Source organism: Mastomys coucha, unplaced genomic scaffold, assembly GCF_008632895.1.
Source record: "Mastomys coucha isolate ucsf_1 unplaced genomic scaffold, UCSF_Mcou_1 pScaffold15, whole genome shotgun sequence".
Lineage (NCBI taxonomy): Eukaryota > Metazoa > Chordata > Mammalia > Rodentia > Muridae > Mastomys > Mastomys coucha.
The window spans coordinates 82104859-82115309 of NW_022196897.1; the positions used below are offsets into that span (position 1 = coordinate 82104859).

The window sequence follows — 10451 nt, forward strand, 5'->3', positions numbered from 1 at the left end:
TTTTATGATAATATCTGAGCTGAGTAAAGATTTCAAGATCAAACAGCAATGTCTGTTAGGATTAGGGTCCTGCACATTTGGATCTTGCAATGTTCTGCAAATGAACTCCTGAAGCATAGCTTAGCTAATATTGTATTGTATTATCCTTCTGCCATGGCCAACTCAATATCACTGTTTGAGAATCCTTCTTAAATCTAGGCTACCTAGACTTGCTACAGTCCAAAATGATTTCCACTTGTTCAGCTCTGTTCAGAGGTCCATTTGCCAAACAATAAGTCTTCTTATATGTGAGGTTGGTTATTAAAGGCAAGGCCTAGAGATTGCCCAGAAATGGATGGAGGCTGCAAATTGGGACAGTACAATTGAGATGCCCATTGTGTTATATCTCCAGGTTGAGAGGTTCATCTGCTTTCAGAAAAATACAGACATTTCTGTTCTATTGCAGGAGGAAGAGGAGGTGGTTTCTGAACAGAATCCAGGAGCAAAATAGCTACACCATACACAATACACACTCATAATGGAAAACAAATTTGACCCATTTTATAACAACAAAAATTCTCACTCCTTTTGCTGCTTTGTGGTCCTATTAACTGTCTTTGGACTGACAGAAATTAACTACACCATATTGCCCAATTATTGTGTACTATCTTTCACCAATGCCTGTATGGAGTGGGGAAGATTTATAAAAGTATATCATCAGGTGGTCCCAAACTGTACAGATGGAAAAAGAGATGAAAGGGAGCATGGGAAGTTTGTGAAAAAAGATAATTGGTGTGTTATTTTAGCCTGATGACACAACATAGAAGAGTAGGCAAGAGTTTGGTTTTCATCCAGTTGAATAATCTTGAGACCATATGCAAAATGGGCTGGAGTGTTAAAGAAAATGGCCACTGAATTTGTCTTTCATGTTACATCAACATTTGGAACCACTGTAGAAAAGCAGAGAGGAGGTCATTGTGACATTCAAACCCTTTGTCCTTGACTAAGTTTTACACTCCATCAAATAGCTTCAGTGTGATTCCATTTTCAGAGTAAGAGTCCTTGACAGGATGTAGGTATTTCCAGTTTAGTGTAACAAATTTATGTGTATTATACACAAGCCAACAGAAAATTGAATGAAGTTCAGAAAAGCCTATAGTTGAAACAGTCTTAACCAATTAGATTAACTCAGGGTATCAAGGAAAACCTGGATTAATGGAAGGAAAATGCAAAGCTGATGTAAGTACCTCACTAGAACATGAAATAAGAAAAGAAACAAAGCACATGTTTCCGATAAAGATGGAAGAAGAGACATATTTCTTCATAAGTGAGTTTAGCAAGCAAACAAAATGGGTATGGATGGAGAACACTGGCTTTTGGAGTTAGATTGGATGATATGGTTGAAAAGAAAGGAGCAGAGAAAAGGTTGAGCAGGAATAGGAACAGAGTGGATTGAATTGACAATAGATAACAAAAGAACTTTATGACAGAAGAAATCTATCAACCAAGAAAAGAACATACATCAGAGACAGAAAAGTTGCCTCCAAGAGTCCTAGGTGAACCCATTGGAGGCATAGGCTCAACATTGTACATGGGGACCACACCAAGAGCAAGAAAATATGAAAACAAAGGAAAAAGTGTTAATTGATACAGGTAGTTTCAAGATCTTTAAGATGTCAGGCAAGTCAATGTAATTATCACACAAGAAAGAACAGAGTACTTCCCATCTTTTGAAGTTATACATTTTTAAAATATACAAACTGAGAACTGCATGAAAATGCAGAAGGATGATTTAGAGAAAAGGATCCGGCTTGCATAGAACACCCCATCAAAGCTCTGTATTTGATGTTCTTGTAGGAAGTGCTTCCTAAGTCTTTCTAACTCAGACAGCTGAGGGTTTTGTTTTGATTTGGTTTGGTTTTTAGCTTCCTTTGTTTTGCTTTAGTTTTACATATGGTTAAACCAAGAGTTCTCACAGACTCAAAATTATTGATTATCTCATTTTGAAATGGAATGTGGAAGTGGTTACAGTCTAATTTATCAATTGTTAATAAAAGTGATATTTTAAAATGTGACCAAGGCAGCAATATGAAAATAACAGTTATGGGTTCACTGTGTTGGCTACTCTTGGTTGTCAACTTGACACAACAGAGAAGAGGGAACCTCAACTGAAGGTTTGCCTCCATCACACTGACTTGTAGGTATGGATGCAGAACATTCATTTTGATTGATAATTGTAGCAGATTCCAGCCCACTATTAGTGATACCATTTCTGAGCAAGTGATACTGGGTTGCATGCAGAAAGGTATACCTAATTCTGAAGATGAATCTGGGAGCTGGCCTGTAACTAGGTGGTTTGTGATTCAATCTCTTGCCTTGGCTTCCCTCCCTGATGAACTATATATCACCTAAGAATTGAAATAAACTTTGGTTATACTGTTTATCACAACAGCAAGACCAATACACATCCTGTTATTAGAATATCCTTCAAATTTTTTGAGTAAAGGGTTGAGTCTCTATGGTAAAAGGGTCAGTGTGTAGGGCCTGGGAAGGGCTCATTATATTGGTACCAGAATGTGAGCATGGAAGTTGTCCCAAGAATGAGTGACTGAAATGGTAAATTCATTCCCAATCTCTCTCTCTGAGTGTTTTTGTTTTCTTCTTGGTTTGTTTGTTTGTTTGTTTTCTTACTTTGCCTTCAACTGATTCAGAAAGACATTTATCAGGCTATAACACCATGCCTTTGTGTGTTTCATCTTTAAAACAATGAAACAAATAAACCTCAATGGCTTATAAAATACCAGCCTCTGGTATTATTTTCAAACAATACAAGATAAAGCTTTAAAAGTTAGAAAACATGGTGACTCTCAGATTGAATATTTATCCCCAAACCTGCATGTGAGGAAGAAGGAATGAAAGGAAAGAAGGAAGGAAGGAAGGAAGGAAGGAAGGAAGGAAGGAAGGAAGGAAGGAAGGAAGGAAAAGAAAGGGAGAAATGAAATTTGATAATCTTTACTGATGATCATAAAAAGAGATGTAGGATTGGCAGGGAGAAAGAAATTTTTGGAAGGAACTAGTAATAGCTAAAAAAAATTGCTGATATTTTAGCAATCCCATGTTCATGGTCAAGAAATATCAAGAATGAAAACAGCCAGATACCAGAATGGTCTTCTTGCCTTAAAGCTTGTTTCTTTTTTTAACCTCCTACCTTAATCTCTATATGTCTGTTATGTTATAACTTGAGAACTGAATACTATTAAATAATTTGTTACATATTTGGAATACAGTATATATTCCTCTCATTTTGGGTCCTCTCCAGTTGTCTTTTAAAGTAAGAAAACATGATAAAGCAGATTTTGATTCTTGAGATTATTTTTATATTATTTTACTTAACATTTTTTACAAGAAATTATATGTAGAACTGCTACTTAGCTGAGTAATCAGACTCTCTTTCTTGTTGAACGCTCCTGTTATTAATAATACTTCCTTACTGTCTGATAAGACGATGGCAATTTTAGATACTGAGACTTATTTTAACTCTCCACCAAACCAGTACTCCCCATCCTAAACTTGGATAATACAGCTCTCCTATTCTGGTATTGGTTAGACCTATGGTTCCTTCTGAATGGAGGCTTTGCGCAGCTCATCTTCTTTTCCTATCTCTTATGATTTTACTTTTTCTCTGTGTTTACTCTTCCAGTATTCAAAAAGGGGAAAGAAAATGCACTTACATAGTGGCAGTTTGCCTGGATCTTTTATTCAGTTGTAACTGATCTTCCCTTCTCTGACTACATTTTGCCCACGGAGGTATGTCAATGTCATAGGAACACTTACCAGTTACCTTACCTTGGCTTCATGTGGGTGGTACTCAGTTACTAGCTCTTTCATAAAATTTCCTTCTTTCCCCAATAGATCTTTTATATTATGCTACAGTAGGCAGTTTTTACTCAACACCTTGGCATCAGTAAAATATATAATATTCACTCCCCCTTCTTCTTAACCCTGATTCTTAAAGTGATTTTCCAAACCACTTGTCACACTTTCCTGGTTTAATAGTCATCCCACTGATAGGAGCAGTGAGGGCAATGTAGGCAGGAGAAGTCCCAGCTTTTAGAAACTCTAGGTGGCTTCTGTCTCAAATCGTTTGAAAATGTGCTGCTTCTTTGACATTCTGTTTCATACTTCATTTTGTTTTTCCAGGTATGATTACTGGAAATATATAACTGAAAGAACAGCTTATACAATGAAATGCTTGTTTTGAGGTCATGATTTCAGTTTTCACTCCATGGTTGATTAATTATATTGATTTTATAAATGTAGACAGTCAGCACATCATTTGAGATAGAATGCCAGAGAAAATTGCTTAATTCATGGCAACCACAAGGGAAAGATAAGAAACAAGAAGACAGTGGTATCTTAGTAGCCCCATCAAGGGTACTTGTCTACTCAGTGGTTTAATTTCTCACTGGGCTTTACTGACTAAGCCTTCTACTACAGTCTGAAAGTACAGCATCAAGCCTTCAGTGAATGAACCTTTGGGTGATATTATAGACCTAAACTTCTACATCCTTAACTTCCTTCTGTGCTGGTGTGTCTAGTATAGTCTATTTATGGGTGAGTATGTCTAAATATGTACGGCTGAATGGATATCACATCAAAGAAGACCAGAGGCACTCCTTCCTGTAACCATAATTTATGCATTAATATAAAAGGTTCTCTGTTCTTCAGCTTTAGTAAAGGGAAGTGAAATTATTGTCTCTATTGAGTTAGACTTTCATTTTTAAGGCTACCATTGCTCACTCTTGGTAGCCATTTTCAGCTATACTGGACATGACAGTAGATCAATATGAGACCTATCTGGAATACCAAACGAAGAACTAAGCCTTTCTCAGAACAGCTCCTTAGATTATTAGTGACTTGTTTCTCCAAAGTGCTTAACATAAGGTTCTCCATTTTCTCAACATGAACCTATCCATGTGGGCTAATTTGGGCACTGAATATAAATGGACATGATTGATGAGTTTTAAATGGCCTTGTGTGGCATGGCCTGTTCTCTTGCTTTGACCACGAGAAGAGAATGGCCTCAGAGTGGCTTCTATCCTTCCTGGGATAGCCTCAGGATGAAAGGCCAAGAAAGCAGACTTGAACCCATGCCCAGGTAGCCCACTGCTGACTCATCATCTGGGAATGAGAAATGATTGTTTGAACATTAAACTCTTGCAGATTTGAAGTTATTTTCTCACATAGCAAAACAGATCAATGCAAAGTCAAATATTTAAACTAGTTAAAGTCCTCTTAGTACCTCGTTGAAATCTGATTTATAATCAAAATTGTCTACTTAGGTTTGTGAACATGAGACCCATTTATAGCTACATGAGACCCATTGTCTGACTTGAATTTTTGTTTTCTTCTCTTCAAATTCTTTTTTAAGAAGCTATAATAAGTGTCTTCATATATTTTTATTTTTATAAATGAAATCAAATTAAATTTTCTAAGCCAAGCACAGTATTTCTCATCTTTAATCCCAGCACTCACAAAGCAGAGTCTTTTGTATCTATATGAATTCCATTTTAACTCCTTCTACATAGTGACCTCCAGGACAACCAGGGCTATAAAATGAGAATCTGTCTCAAGGGAAAAAAAAAAGTAAGTAAATAAATAAATAAATAAATAAATAAATAGAATTCTACTTGTTTCTGTTTTAAGTGAGAATTTGGTAAAATAAACAAACACACAAACAAACAAACAGATAACTCTAGTTACACATACATTGACTTATTTTAACATCACTATGTAATTCACATATGCCAGCATGTGCACTCAAACAGCATTAGATATTTTTCTGGTAGAAATAATCCTGATTTTATAGCTATCAAATTGGAAAAACATTCAGTTCTCTGGACCATATTTGATTTTATTATCAAATGGTTTGTATAACAGTATCTAAATTGTGGAGCTACTATGAGAATTAAATGGTTGATTTATTAGAAAGGAAACTTTTCTCACTCTCTGTGATATTAGATGATCAATTGTTATCTCCACACCATCATTTATACACAATTTAAACTGCAACTGTTGTAGTTTGAATGAGAATGCCCCCCCCCATAGGTCATATATTTGAATGCTTTGTTCTGATTTGGTAGAACTGTTTGGGAAGGATTAGTAAGTGTGTCCTAGTTGGAGAAAATGTGTCACTGGGGTAGACTTTGAGATTTCAAACTCCATGTCATGTCCAGTTCTCTCTCTCTCTCTCTCTCTCTCTCTCTCTCTCTCTCTCTCTCTCTCACACACACACACACACACACACACACACACTTCTCATGCTTGCGGATAAAATGTAAGCTCCCAACTACAGTTTCAATGCCATGCCTGCTTGCTCATTGCCATGTTCCCCCTGCTATAATGATCATGGATTCACCCTTTGACACTGTAACCACGCCTCCAAGAAACTCTTTATTCTACATGTTACCTTGATCATAATGTCTCTACATAGTAATAGAAAAAATAACTAAGATAGCAGCAAAGTTTTTTTTTAAGATTTATTTATTATTATATGTAAGTACACTGTAGCTGTCTTTAGACACACCAGAAGGGGGTGTCAGATCTCACTATGGATGGTTGTGAACCACCATGTGGTTGCTGGGATTTGAACTCAGGACCTTTGGGAGAGCAGTCAGTGCTCTTAACCACTGAGTCATCTCTCTAGCCCCCTTAGCAACTAAGTTTTTAAATACCACTGTCAACCACACAGTTTCATCAGCAAACTGAAGACACAGGAGGCAAGTTGTGGGTAAGACAATTATAGGAGGAGGTAAGAAATCATTACCTTTTGGTATCCTTGTGTGGCACGACTTCTCAGACTTCTAAAAACTCTCTAGTTGTTCTCTCTGAGTCATCACCTCAGTCCATAAGAGATCAAGGCATCCTGATTTTATAACAAATAAAAGTTAAACAGCCATACTCCATCAATAAAGGCAATTTGTATAAAAGTAGTCTAAAAATGCATAGAATTCAGTCCTGCATCCACTCCTTTGAACATTGTGTTCAACCAAGAACTCTTTTGTCAAAGTAGACGTCTGTTGACTTCCATTCAGCATGATCTTCATCTGTGAGTATTTACTCTTGACTTCCCTGTAGCCAACAAATGGACTAAAATGTTCTGAACAATGTTTTTCTGCATAATCATTCTGACAATGTTTTAATAAATTCATAAGATAATTACTATGAGGCCACAGAATTTAAATTTCTTGCACTTCACTTATAAGGAGTCCTGTTATGAAAAAGGCTTCTTTAGGTAGGAGGCAGAGAGCCAGCTGCAAATGCAAGTTGATGCCTCAAAGTTTTCCACTGATTGAGAAAATCAAAATGCTTTTGCTGTTCCAGTTTTCAGCTGGACAACTTAGTTTCTTAGCTTTTCCAATCATTGTTAATGGGAAGGTGTTATGTAATTGCTGTCAGCAGGTGTCAGTAAAGATGAGTGATGCTTGTGGAGGCCTGATGTAGGGTTTGATCCACTCTAAGTGTATCTCCTCCAAATCATAGACCAATTGAGGAGAGGGCTTGAGTAGAAGATTATAAGATTAAACATGGAGGTGTTAGATATGTAAGTATTCTAGAGACAGTTTACCTCCTGACAGGAGGTTTAGAAGAATTTTGGTCCTTACTTTTGGGTCATCCAATGGACATCTTCACTGACTATTCTCACTAATTAAATCACCTTAAATTAAACAAAGCCCCCTTCTGTCTTCCTCCCTCTCTGTCTTTCATGAGTATATGTATGCATATATGTATGTATGTTCAGCATATGTTCTTGAGAATTTAAATCTATTGTAAGAAAATATTCCTTGTATTTAACATACCTATATATTTTTCTGAATTCCTTTAGCAATAGATAGCTGCCTATTATTAGCTTTGCCCTAGAGGAGATAAGAAGGAATAAAGCAATATCTGCCCTTCAGTTGCTTATCACATAATTGGTGAGCTGTTACTAATCCATGCAAAGCAAATAGTAGGTAATTAAATGTTAGGGAGGTAAGCCAAAATACCAGAATATCTTAGGCCTTGGAGTCAGAATGCAGGAATTAGATTAAAAAGAGCTATTGAACTTACACTATGTCAGGTTTTATTTAGGGCACTGGGAATATAATGATGAATAAGTCAGTTTCTGCCTTCAAGGAGCTAACAATCTGGAAAGAAAAAGAATATTCAGAGAGACTTTTCGTGCAGGTGCATGCTGCTCCATAGAAAGTGTGTAGAGACACACAAGCAAGACCATAATGCAAGCAAAGGCATGAGGCAGCAGAGACTTGTGGCTCTGGAGGTGAGAACGTGAACTAAATGGGTAACAGGAATAGAAATAAAAATATGACAGGAGAAAAGACTTTGGAGCAAGAGGTATAACATATGGGCAAACTTTGTATAGTGCAGTCTGACTGGGGGTCAGGGAATGCTCACAGGAAGTCTTCAGAGAGAAGAAGGGATGAGAAGAAATAGTGTTTAGGGCATTGAACATTATATTAAATAATCATGACTGTTCATTAAATGATTTATGAAGGCAGAGGATTCAATACGTATTGAAAGTACTTGGACTGATGAATGGGAGTTGAAGAAAGGACACTGACTTGTACAAAAGTAAGTGAGATATAACCACATGTTGTTATCCAAACAGAAAGAAAGCTAGATATAAAAACCCATAGTCCCACTGAACAGAGCTAGTAGGCAGTGAAATGAGACAAGCTGGAACATGCCTATGAATTTTGGGCAAAGATACGTAATAAGTCCAATGTCGCTACAATCTTGAATCTGCATCTTGTGTGTGTCACTTAACCACTTTTGTGTGCAAAAATTGAAAGAAAATATTAGAAAACAATGACTACTAAAGGTTTTTCTGTTTGCTCCAAATTTATATCATGACAAATATCCTAACATGTCCTTTAAGGAGGTGGGTGAGTAATGGTCCTTAGTATGGGATGAACAATTGTTTTGTGTTGAAAAACATTAACTTATATTTTGGATGTTCATTGATTTTGGTAGAATTGAAAACTGACAGTTATAAAAAATAATATAGTTGCATTTACTTATAAAATAACTTTAATGTGTGGCTTTGCATATATTTATGGCCAGGAAGAAGAAAAACCTTCCACTTCACACTCTGTGTCTCCTTTTTTTATAACTACCAAATAGAAGTTTTCCTAGACATTCAATAGAAGCTCATTGCAGCTTCAAACTTACAAGGCTGAGGTCAGATTTTCTTTACTCTGCTACTTTCCTCTAAAAACACGTGTTGTAGTTGTTGGGTAATTTGTAGCTCGCTGTAGATATTAACATTGCTTGTCTCTTGTAGCTAACTAATGTGCTTATTTTAGGTAGCTCATTCATTTGATGGTAAAGATTATGTGCTGAGAGATATTGAGTGCCAATTTTGTGGAGAGATATTGCTTATGCTAATTCACATGCCTGGGCATTTAATTTGGTGCATTTACAGTTCAGCAAAATGACTTGGTTTTTCTTTTGTGGTGTAAGGGGAAATAGATTTCTACAGAGTTTGGACTATTATTAAAGGTTATAGGAACTAGAAGCTAATAATCATAATAATCACTACCATTCATCAACTGCTTGCTGTGTGCCAGAAGTTATTCTAGGTTCTCGCATATAAATTATTTTGTGTGCATTTTCCCGTAGAACAATGTCAGGGACTGAGGAGGGAAGGTGCAGTGCAATTCCCATTTTAGAGATGAGGAAACCCAGGCATGTAAGTTCACATTCCAGTCTAGCTGATTCTGATTTTTAATTTAGAAAGATGGGTTCTCTCTCGTTTTTCACTTCCCTCTCTTTAGACTTTTCTTTCATTCTTCTGTTCTTTCTTGCATCACCATTCCTTTTATCTTTAGAAATATCCTGATTGATTTATCCATCAAGTCATTAGCAAGTCATTGCCTTGTGTTTGCTCTATAGCTGTTCTCTCCAGATTGAAACACTCCCTCATGGTTACAGTGTTCATGAGGCTCCTAGAACCAACTTCAGCTGTAAATAATTGCCAGAGCAGGAGGACAAGCCCTCTCTGATGTGGCTTTCTGTAAGTTGTTCATTGAACTTTACTGATGCAGTTTCATGGGCCTGTCACCTTTGCTGCAGTAAACTGGCTAATGTCACTCAGGTACACGAAACATCAATAAACCCACCAGCTCACCAGAAATGTATAAGTGGAATCATGTATTTGCCCTGTCAGACTTTTCTTTATCTGCAATGAAAAGGGATTTATATGCATCTCTTCAGAAAATATAACACAGCAGTGCCTACCCCAAAGGCTCTTCAGTCATCTGTCTGATCCTGTAACTCTGATGTAGTAATGACTGGGTGTGCTTAAGACACAAGATATAGTCAAAGTGTCACACTTGGAAAGATTTTTCTTTTCTTTTTTTTTATTTTAGATATTTTCTTTATTTACATGCGAATTTCTCCATTCCCAGTTT

The 10451-nt window shown here is 36.6% G+C and overlaps 1 long non-coding RNA gene across 2 annotated transcripts in view; it reads left to right on the plus strand.

Annotated features, from left to right (window-relative positions):
- Window positions 1-10451, plus strand: part of LOC116092248 — a 37041-nt gene that overhangs the window by 22303 nt on the left and 4287 nt on the right. The window contains exon 4 of one of the 2 annotated variants that reach the window (XR_004119176.1): window positions 446-632. The exons of the other annotated variant lie outside the window; for it this stretch is intronic. This is a non-coding gene — a long non-coding RNA (uncharacterized LOC116092248). Of the gene's footprint in view, window positions 1-445; window positions 633-10451 lie in introns of those variants that run through there. 2 annotated transcript variants of the gene reach the window in all.